Below are 10,853 nucleotides of genomic sequence, written 5' to 3'. Positions count from 1 at the left end.
TTATTGGGGAGCGGGAACAGGACTTTATTGGGGAACAGTGTCAACTTCCAAAATTTTTTCCAAGGCAAGTTGTTGCCCCTTCAATCTTAGTTGCAGGGGGCGGAGCCCACCATCCCTTGCAGGACTCGAGGAATCCGCAACCTTGTGGTTGTGAGCCCACTGGCCCATGTGGGAATCGGACCGGCAGCTTTGGGAGTTAGGAGCATGGAGCTCCAACCGCCTGAGCCACCGGGCCGGCCCCCCCCAAGATGGTTTTAGATTATTGTTATTTTATAATATTCTACTTTTTTGGGAGAGTTGAAATCATGGTGGCATTGAGTTTCCTTTCAGACATCACGTGCTATATTTCAGTTTCTTCATACTTTGACATCATTCAATAAGGTTTTATAATTTTTTATTATGATCATTTTGTATCCTTCATTAGACTTTGATTTGGAGAAATCCTGTTTTCCTCCTGTGTCTTTTTTTTAACTTTCATGTAAAAGCTTTGGTCACCAGATAATGGAGGGTTTTCCCACAGGAAGCAGTGCTGTGACACCAGCCAGGGGTCCTACAGATTAACTCAAGAATGACACCACCTAGTGGAATTCCTCAGTGGAGTTAATTATTAACCCATCTCCGGCCCCCCTGCCCTTCCTGGAGGGTGTGATTAGGTCTTGACTGTCTAACCTTCTAATGGTGGCTGGGCCCTTTTGTGACAGCCCCGCAGGACCCACCCAGAGTCACCTCTTTAGAATAAAAGGTGCTCCTACCGTGTTTCCCTGAAAATAAGATCTAGTCGGACAATCAGCTCTAATGCGTCTTTTGAAGCAAAAATTAATATAAGACCTGGTCTTATTTTGCTATAAGCCCATGTCTTTAATATAATATGATATGATATGATATATAAAATAATGATATATGATGTGATATGATATGATAATACTGGGTCTTATATTAATTTTTGCTCCAACAGACACATTAGAGCTGATTGTCTGGCTAGGTCTTATTTTCAGGGAAACAGGGTAGTGTTCTTATCAGTTAGGAAATACAGGAGTTTTAGGAGTTCTGTGCCACAAACCTTTAGTGAACTACAATATATATATTCTCTATTAGATTACAGACATACTTTAAGATGTAATGAAAATGTCTAATGAATAGAACATCATTAAAAGTACTTAATGTAGTTGAGGTTATGTGCTGACAGTTAAGCTGTGTGTATTTATTTCAAATAGACTGAGAATTATTTTTGCTTGGGTTTTTTTGTTTTTTTCTGGAAATTCACAAATGGTGGTATTCTCTGCTCATTTTCTTGTTCTTTGTGGATCTTTCATAATAACACTATGAGCTGTGAATTTGGGCAACTTGTTTTTCTGCCATAATTCTTATGTGTTTGTCTCCGGTGACTCCGGGTGGGGTCTCTACGAGGAATGAGGTGATGGGCCTCTGTGTTTTACCTGCTGTTGGGAAGGGGTCTTACTTTCTGTCATCAGATGTTCTCCAGTGAACATGCCTTTCCCACGTGTCCTTTCTCAGACTCTGCAGGGTCCCGCCTATTCCTCACCTGCTGAGGGTTGTCGTGGGGACGCCTGTGGACTAGGACACATCTTGTTTTTCATCTATTCAGGTGTTGTGATGCTGTCCCTTTAAGGTGCTATTGTGATAAGTTATAACTGGTTTCATCCTGTTTGACGGTACAATACACTGTATGCAGAAAGTGCACAAGCAACTGCACAGCCACCTACACAACCTGAAGTGACCGTCCAGGCCAGACCTGGACCAGGCCTCACACCAGACACCCCACTTGAAGTGTCTCCCAGACAGGCCTCCTGTCCGGGTGGATCACATGTGTGTGCTCCCCAAAGTCAGTGGATTCATTCCTGCATGTTTTCTTTTCAGTGAACATGGCATCCATCACACCATATGCCTGATTGTGTCAGTTGTCTGTTGTTCCCAGTTCTGTACCTCCCCATGGAATGGTGGCTCTCTCACTTGTGTTGTTCCCTAGTGTCCCCTGATGCGTCTTTACCATTTTCATTTCTTGGTTCCACTGGTGGTGTCCACAGGGGTGGCTTCAAGGATTTCATTTGTGACAAGTGCTTCTAACCACAGTATTGCTTATCTTGTGCATTTGGGTGTCGTAGGCTTGTGTTCTCAACATTTCCCAGGCTGTACTCCTGTCCTCCCCCAAAGCCATGTTCCATGTGTGCCCTGCTGTTTTACGGTTGTCCTTTTGTGACTGCACCCAATCCTGACACGCACCCAAAACAGATTTGAACGTCAGGGCGATGTCAGATGCACCAAGAGGTTAATAAAATAGTCAATCTGGGGAGATTGAGTCAGAGACTTTGTGCAGCCCTGTCATTGTCCCCTCCAGTGGTGGGAGAGATTGGATATAAATACTATAGAGAAGGAGAACTCATCCCTGAGGGTTACTGATGAGTAAATGGTTATGTGGTGAGGGGACCCCACTTTTACACTAACACCTGGAAAGGGGCTCAGAGCCAGAAGGCCTATCCTCTCTTAGCTCAGTTACACCAGATGCCCAAAAGGGTGCAGTCGTGTGTTGCTGAAACCACAGCTGCTTCTGGAACCTGACAAGACCAAGGGGAAAGCGGCAAATCTGAGTGTCACCCTGGGAGACATTTACATGTGATATGACGACAGACTGGTAAGTTACCCATGACTGAATAAGGTTCTAGAAATGTGTCATTATCCTGATTATTTTGCTATATGACTCCATGTTTGAAGGCCAGGGGTGGACTGTGACATTGTGATATAAGAAATATATATATTTTATCATCCGAATAACAAAATGTATTTCTCATATCTATTAGGTTGGTCCACAACTCCCAAAAACCTTGGAATTTCTTTTAGTATTGACTGTACTGAAGTTGTCCTTTGTTATGGTAATGAGGTGACTTTTCCAGAGCCCCTGAGGATGCTGGTGGTCAGTGGAATCAACCTGTGATTAAAGGGCTGGAGTTTTTGTTAAACTCCCTGAGCTCCAGGAAGGGGAGAGAGGGGAGCGATTGAGTTCAATTACCAATGAACAGTGATGTAACCAATCGCGTCTACATCATGGAACCTCCATAAAAACCCAAAGCACAGGGACTGCACAGCTTTTGGGGTTGGAACACTTATTGATGTGGGGAGAGGGGACACCACGGAGGGCTCAGAAGCTCCAGGCCCCTTCCTGTACCCTGTTTCCCTATCTCTTCTACCTCCTGTTTCTGAATTATAACCTTTTCCTCCAAACGGTGACCTAGTGAGTAATGCATTTCCCTGATTTCTGTGAGTCTGTCCAGCAAATGAACCAAATTCCAGTGGAAGGTGTCCTGAGAACTTCTGCTTTATAGGCAGTCAGTCAGAAGTACAGGTGACAACCTGGCCTTAAGAGTGGCCTCTGAAGTGGGGGTGGGGTTGGTGGCCGTCTCCTAGGACTGAGTCCTCAACCTGTGGTGTCTGATGCCATCGTCCGATAGGTCATGAGAATGGAGTTGAATTCTTGACACTGAGCTCTGTTCTGACAGTTGCCTGGTGGAGGTGTGGTGTACCACCACCCCCGGCCCCACAGTCAAAATTGAGTGTCAGAGTACAATTTACATCTAATCTAGAAAGTGTCTTACCTCAAGCAATTTGTAAAATCTCAACCTGCTCAGTCTCTGAAACATCTGTAATTTTATTCCTGTTTTACACTTTCTTTCATTTGCTGATAATCTATTGTTTTTTAATAAAATTTCCATTAGGATAAGAATATATTTTTAACCTGCCTCAATTTATTTTTGAACACCTATAATTCAGGCATAACATAAATACCAGAATCTTTTCCTATTGAAAGTATAAAATCCAGTGGCATTCATTATATTTGCAGCATTGTGCCCCCATCCTCATGTTCTCATGTTCAAACGTTTTCATCCCCCCCAGACTCTCAAAAGTACTGGCCCTCACTCCCCATGCAGTGTGCCTGTCCCTGGGTTCTAGGCATGGTGTTAATCTGCGTTCTACAGATTGGCTTTTTCTGTGCATTTCATGTAAATAATAGTACACTATATGTGGTTGTTGTGAAGCCTCGTAATGTCCTTAAGGTTCATTGATTTCGTGCTATCAATCGGCACTGCAGTTCTTCGGTATGCAGATATATTCCTTGCAAGTATATTCCAGACTTTCCTTATCCAAAATCATTGGACTTTCGAGTTGTTTCCACTTTTTGTCTGTGATGAATCACGCTGCTGTGAGTATCTGTGCATTAGTTTTTGTGTTGGCGTTTGTTCACTTCCCCTAGGTATGTGGACACCTAGGAATGGAATTGCTGTGTTACGTGGTCACCATGCTCACCATTTTGAGGACCCGCCAGTCTTCCAAAATGGCTTTCCCACGTTACTTCCCATCAGCCATGTGTGAGGATCCCAGTGTCCTCACGTCCTCGCCAGCACTTGTGTGTCTGTCTGCACAGCCGTCCTAGTGGTGTGAACAGGAATCTACTTTGGTTTGATTTGCATTTTCCTGATGACTCATGTCTAGCAACTTTCATGTGCTTATTGGCCATTGGTATTTCTTCTTTGGGAAATGTCTGCTCACATGCTGTGTCCATTATTTAATCATATTATATGTCTTTACATCATATTGATATCTTTTATTTGTAGTCTCATATGAGCTCATAGTGATGAGCAGGGAAAAGAAAAGGGGGAACACATGCTAGAGTGGAGTTAATGAATTTATTTAGCAATTTGCAATAGCAAAAGACAAAGGCAATTAGTAGAATGTGCTAATGACAGAAAGGAAAGGTGGTTAAGACTAAGCTATACACATTGATAACAGTGTCATGTCAAAGGACCACACATACATATAAGTTCAAGAGATCCCAACACATGTTTACTATTGATCAAAGATCACTTGGCTAAATACACCAATAACATCAGTAAGGAGTATCCAACAGCAGTAATAAGCTCTATAGGATAGTAACTATTACAGTAGATGCCAAAAGCTCACCAAACTGGAGGGGGGGGTTCGGGGGCAAGGGGGAGCACTGGAAAAATCATAAATCAAAACCTTGCCAGGTCTGTAGCTGAGAGAAACTCGGGCGTCTCCCACCCCACTGCGTGCTGGTTCCCAAGAATGCTGCTGCCGTTGGCGTTGTTGTTGTTGTTATTGTTGTTGTCAGAAGTTAGGACGTCTTCTGATACTGCAAGCTGCAAGCTGCATACAAGTTCCCAAAGAGGCTACAATGATGACAATTCACCAACAAAAGAAGTGTCTACTGCCCATTGAGGCAAGTTCCGATCTCTTACTCTGCAACAATCCAATCCTAAAAAGCGGTCCTGAAACAGCAAATCTTCTGAACAGCAATCTCTTGAAACAGCAATCAATCAATCAGTCCACCTGAGCTCTGTCTTATACATCTCTTTAGATGCACCCCAGAGCCAAGTTTTGTGTTCCTGCCTCCCCTCTCAAGGAATAGCCAGTTCCCGGAGGGTCCGGCAGTCAATGATAAAAAAATAGAAAATATATTACTTATCCGGCTGAAGGGCTAGTTCATCCGGACAAGGAATATCTACTGTTCTTGCTGGGATCATCAGCCCAAGGTCTTCAAAAGCCTGGCAACATGACTATCACGTCGTCCTGATATAACTTAGCTACTTCTTCACTTCATCTGCTGACGTGGGCAAAACAGACAAAACAAAGAGGCAATTCTCTCAACCCCTGATCAAGAATTTCTTTAACCCTAAGCTAACCATCACCTCACAACATGGACCGAACAACAAACATCATCTCACATATCCCCTACTCGAGAGAATGAGACCAAAGGGGGAATTTACTCAAGCCCTGAACACAGCACAGAAATCACAGATAAAATATAATAGACCAAAGCTCACATCAATCAATGAAGGCAATTTTTTTCTCAACATCTATCCTACAGAGCTCCCTAAATATATTTAGAATACAAATCTTGTAGCAATCATCTGCTTATTATTAAATTGCAGTTGCAACCCCACTGGAAGTAGCATTGTTTTTATAGCTGTTTTGTTGTTTTTTTTACTATGGATTTTAAAACCTTATTTTAGATTTTTAAAATGTGTCATTTTTATAATTGTTTGCTCTTTATGTCTTTGGGTGTGGTGCCATCCTTTATTGCTCTAAAGATATTAATTAGTTATGTTTTCTTTCTGCTAAAGGCACATTTTTCTCTATTACCATTAGATTTTTCAGCGATTTTTCTTTATGGGGCGATTTTCTCAAATTCCAGGCACTGAGATTTATATGAGAGTCTCTACTTGCTTTATAGGTTTTTCACGAATCTGCCCCTTTTCCCACCAACAGGTGTGACAGGCCCTGGCCCTGGCCTGTGTCTAGGCCCACAGTGTCCCCCTTGTCCTGGGAGGGGTCATGTCCCTGTCTCTGTCAGACATGAGGGGACTAGACCAGGCTCCTCGAGGTTGATGACTTCCGAGGCGAGAGTTGTCAGATCAGCAGCCCTGGAATCTCAGTGTTCGTGACATCCTGACGAATGTCAGGATTCTGGTTCCAGGTCTTGGAGCTGATGTGGAAATAACCTTGTTATAAGCCAAGTACCGTATCTGTTTCTGTGTTATCTGAATGATTAGTTCATTTTTCAGTTATTTACCCCAGAATCTGCTCCATCTCAGGAGAAATCATTTTGTAATTGTGAGGTGAGAAGTATATGTCACTTGTCAACTTTGCAACTTCCAAGCACTGACCATCACTGAGGGTTCCACACGTGGTTTGCTTGCTCGTTGTCATTTCCCATGAGAACATGAGCTCAGGCGTCCTAGGAACTGAGTCCGGGTCCCTGACTGGCGGCCTCCCCCATCCTCCCGCACACAGTGGTGAAGAGGAGCCTTGTTGAGATAGAACATGTGGGATGTTTCCGGACACGGTGGTCTTTGCGGATGTGGCTGTGAACTTCACCCGGGAAGAGTGGGCTTTGCTGGATGGTGCTCAGAGGGAGCTCTGCAGAGAAGTGATGCTGGAGACCTGCCGGCACCTGGCCTCAGTGGGTGAGGACGGCTTCATCCCTTCCCTTAGCTTTTAGACAACAAATCATTTTTGCAGTTATTCTTTCTTTTGAAGGCCAAGGAATGAGAATGTGTTGAACAAAGACAGGTGCATTCCAAGCATTCATGGAGCAACCTGGAGTCAAATAGCTTTCCCATGAAAACAAGGTTTCAGGTATGAAACTGACTGTTCGTTAATGTCCAACAAAAGTCTAAGGCGAGGACAACCAAGATAGTGCAGTAGGTAAACACTGCGTTTACCTTCTCTCACAACCATATCAAAATTACAACTAATCTACAAAACCATCATAACTAAGAATCCCTAAAATCAAGCTGAAGTGAAACCTTTCAACTAAGGACGTGCAGAAGAAGCCACCTCCAGACTGGTAGGAAGCTCAGAGATACCGAACGGGGTGTTCCCACGTGTGACCACTAAAGATCAGGAGGGCTATTTTGGCTGTGGGAGTCCATCCATCCCCTAAATGAGCGAGAGATACCAGCCCCATCCCAGCCCAGGGTTCCAGTACCAGGGAGAGAAGCTCCCATAATTTTTGGTTGTGAAAAACAATGGTGATTGTGACTGAGTGAGACAGTGCGGCTGTACTCACAGGCGCTCCTCTTAGAGGGAATGTGCGTGGACTTACCCACCAGTGGAATCACTCACTCTGAGCTCCAGTGCTGGGGCAGCACCTGGAGAAGCGGCAGGGACAAACATTGGGGAACTGAGTTGTCTGGCTTGGGACAGGGGCTGGAGAGACAGCTTTCTCCTGAACGGAGGAGCTGGGGGAGACCATTGTTTCTTTATTGAGCTCCCCCGCCTTTCGTGGTGCATACACAGGCGACAGCCATTTTTGAGTCTCTGTTTGTTTGCCACGCTCTGGCAGTTTGAGAACTGGCCCTGCCCAACTTTCAGGCACACCCAGGCTGCTTTCAGTGTCTTTCTCATGCAGACCACCTACCTTGGTTCAAGCTGCATTTTCCTAGGTTCTCTCAAAGATTCGCAAAACCCAGACAAGCAGTATCTGGCTTGAGCATCTCCGGTTCCTCTGACTGAGCAGCCCTAAGCCAGCACTAGTGGCAGTGGCCTTGGTTCGTGGCTTGACCTCTCAAAGGTGCTTCCAAGTATAGCACGGGTGGCAACCATCTGCAGATTTCTTTCTGGCTCCTGCTGGGTGGCCTTGGGTGGGGCTCAGGCTGTGGCTGAAGTAGACTGACAGAGGCTCCCCTCCAAGGTGGTCCTGGGGCTGGCGTCCCCAGTGGCCAGCTTCAAAATGAGCTGGAGCATTACCCAGCCATCTCTAAGTACGACTCACCCAAAGGGTGGACTGGGCAGGCACCAGAGTTGTGCTGAGGCTGACCCTGCTCCGTAGGATCAGCCCCTGCACAACAACTCTTCCACTGTAGTCAAGGCCAGTCCTCACAACCAGTGAGCCCAGGGTCAGACCCTCACAATGATGTGCAGTTATCAACCACGGCTCAACTACAAGAGGAGGGCACACACAACCCACACAAGGGACACACCTGGAGTGTGTGGGTCAGGTGACCACAAAGATTGTGCCACTGAACCCCACAGCACACCTACTACATAAGGCCACTCTGCTAAGACCAGAAGACATAGCAGCCCCACCTAATACACAGAAACAAACACAGGGAGGCAGCCAAAATGGGGAGACAAAGAAATGTGTCCCAAATGAAAGAACAGAACAAAGCTCTAAAAAAAGAACTAAGCAACATGGAGAGAAGCACTCTATCAGATGCAGAGTTCCAAACACTGGGTATAAGAATGCTCAATGATCTCATAAAAATGGAGATGGAAACCATGAAAAAGAACCAGTCAGAAATAAAGGATACAATAATGGAAACAAAGAATATATTACAGGGAATCAACAGGAGATTAGATGAAGCAGAGGATCCAACCAGTGATGTAGAAGATAAGGTAGCAGAAAACACCCAACCAGAACAGGAAAAAAAAAAGAGAATCCAAACACTTGAGAGTTTAAGCGGCCTCTGGGACCATATCAAGCATACCAACATTCACATTAAAGGGGTACCAGACGGAGAAGAGAGAGAACAAGGTATTGAAAACCTATTTGAAGAAATAATGACAGAAAACTTCCCTAACCTGGTGAAGGAAATGGACCAACAAGCCGGAAGCACAGAGAGTCCCAAACAAGATGAACCCAAAGAGGCCCACACTAAGACACATCATAGTTAAAATGCCAAAGGTTAAATACAAAGAATCTTAAAAGCAGGAAGAGAAAAGCAGTTAGTTGCCTACAAGGGAGCCCCCATAAAACTGGCAGCTGATTTCTCAACAGAAACGTTGCAGGCAAGAAGGGAGTGGCAGGAAATATTCCAAGTGATGAAAAGCAACTACATACAACCAAGATTACCCAGCAAGGCTGTCATTTAGGATTAAAGGACAGATGAAGAACTTCCCAGACAAGAAACACCTAAAGGAGTTCATCACCACCAAACCAGTATTACAAGGACTCTTAGGGACTTTCTTAAGATGGGAGGGGGGTTAAGGACGTGTGAAAGGAGAAGGGATTAAGAAGTACAAATTGGTTGTTGCACAGTAGTCATGGGAATACAGGGTATAGTATAAGGAATATAGTGAACAATATATTGTAATAACTAGGTATGGTGCCGGATATGTACTAGATCTATCAGGGTGATGGATGGGAATGGGGTTGGGGGCAGGGTGAAAAAGGTGAAGGCATTAAGAAATACAAATTGGTAGTTAATACAGTATGGGGAGTATAATCAACAATGTTGTAAAGATCACGTAAGGTGTCAGATGGGCACTGGACTTCTCAGGGGGATCACCTCATAGACGGTGTAGATGCCTGTCCACTGCGCTGTACACCTGAAGCTGAAGTAGCATAATATTGAATGTCAACTATAACTAAATATATAGGTATATATAGTCACGGGATGTGGAGCACAACATAGAAAAGATAGTCAATGGTATTGTAACAGTTATATAAGATGTCAGAGGGGTGGTACTTGGGGGGGGTTATCACTTTATGAGGGGTTTAAATGTCTATTACATTGCTTTGTACACCTGAAACTAAAAAAAATAATTAATATTTTAAAAAAACGTCTAAGGCTCCCTAATTGTGAGACCATCGTTTCCAGTTGCTGTAACTTTTTCTAGCCTTGAAGAAGTTACATTGTGGTTAATACACAGTTGACATGGTCATTTTCCTGCAATTAATCCCGAATGTAACCAACATCAATGGTCTTAAAGACCTTAGTAATGGCCCATTTCATGAGACGTTTGGTGCCCTCCATCCTCCATCATGAGGACCTTTTCTCCAGGAGCAGGGAAAACCATACACACTATTCAATCAGCCAATGGCATCAGGGGACCGTGAGAAAGGCTCCATGTAGGGTCTGTGTGTCTGAGAACTGCAGGAGAGTGACAACCCTCGGGGAGCAACAGATTCTAGATAAGGGAATGATGTTTGTCCATGCGCATCAGAAGCATGACTCAGTCTGTTTGAGAAATGGTGATGTTTGTCATGTCTCTGGCTGTCTTGTTGGACCTGTTTCCATCCTACAACACTTGGAAAGACTTTCTGTGGGTCCTGTTCTACAGGGAGCACTTGGGCTCATGAATTGTGCCCATTTCCTAACTACTTTGCATTCTTTGATAATATTTACCCAAATGTCAGTCTCCATCTCTTTTGAAATATTTCCTACAAAAAGCACGTTGGTGTTTTGACTCATTTTACCTGTTTCTGCCAGAGTCCCAAATAGCCGAGGTCATCAGTTTTTATTTTTATTTCCATGAATGTTCATTCCTACAGCAATTGTTTATATTTTATATCAATATATAAAAATACACAGGTT

Source organism: Rhinolophus hipposideros (genome assembly GCF_964194185.1).
Source record: "Rhinolophus hipposideros genome assembly, chromosome: 16".
NCBI classification, from domain to species: Eukaryota; Metazoa; Chordata; class Mammalia; order Chiroptera; family Rhinolophidae; genus Rhinolophus; species Rhinolophus hipposideros.
Note: the sequence above shows the minus strand (reverse complement) of the source record.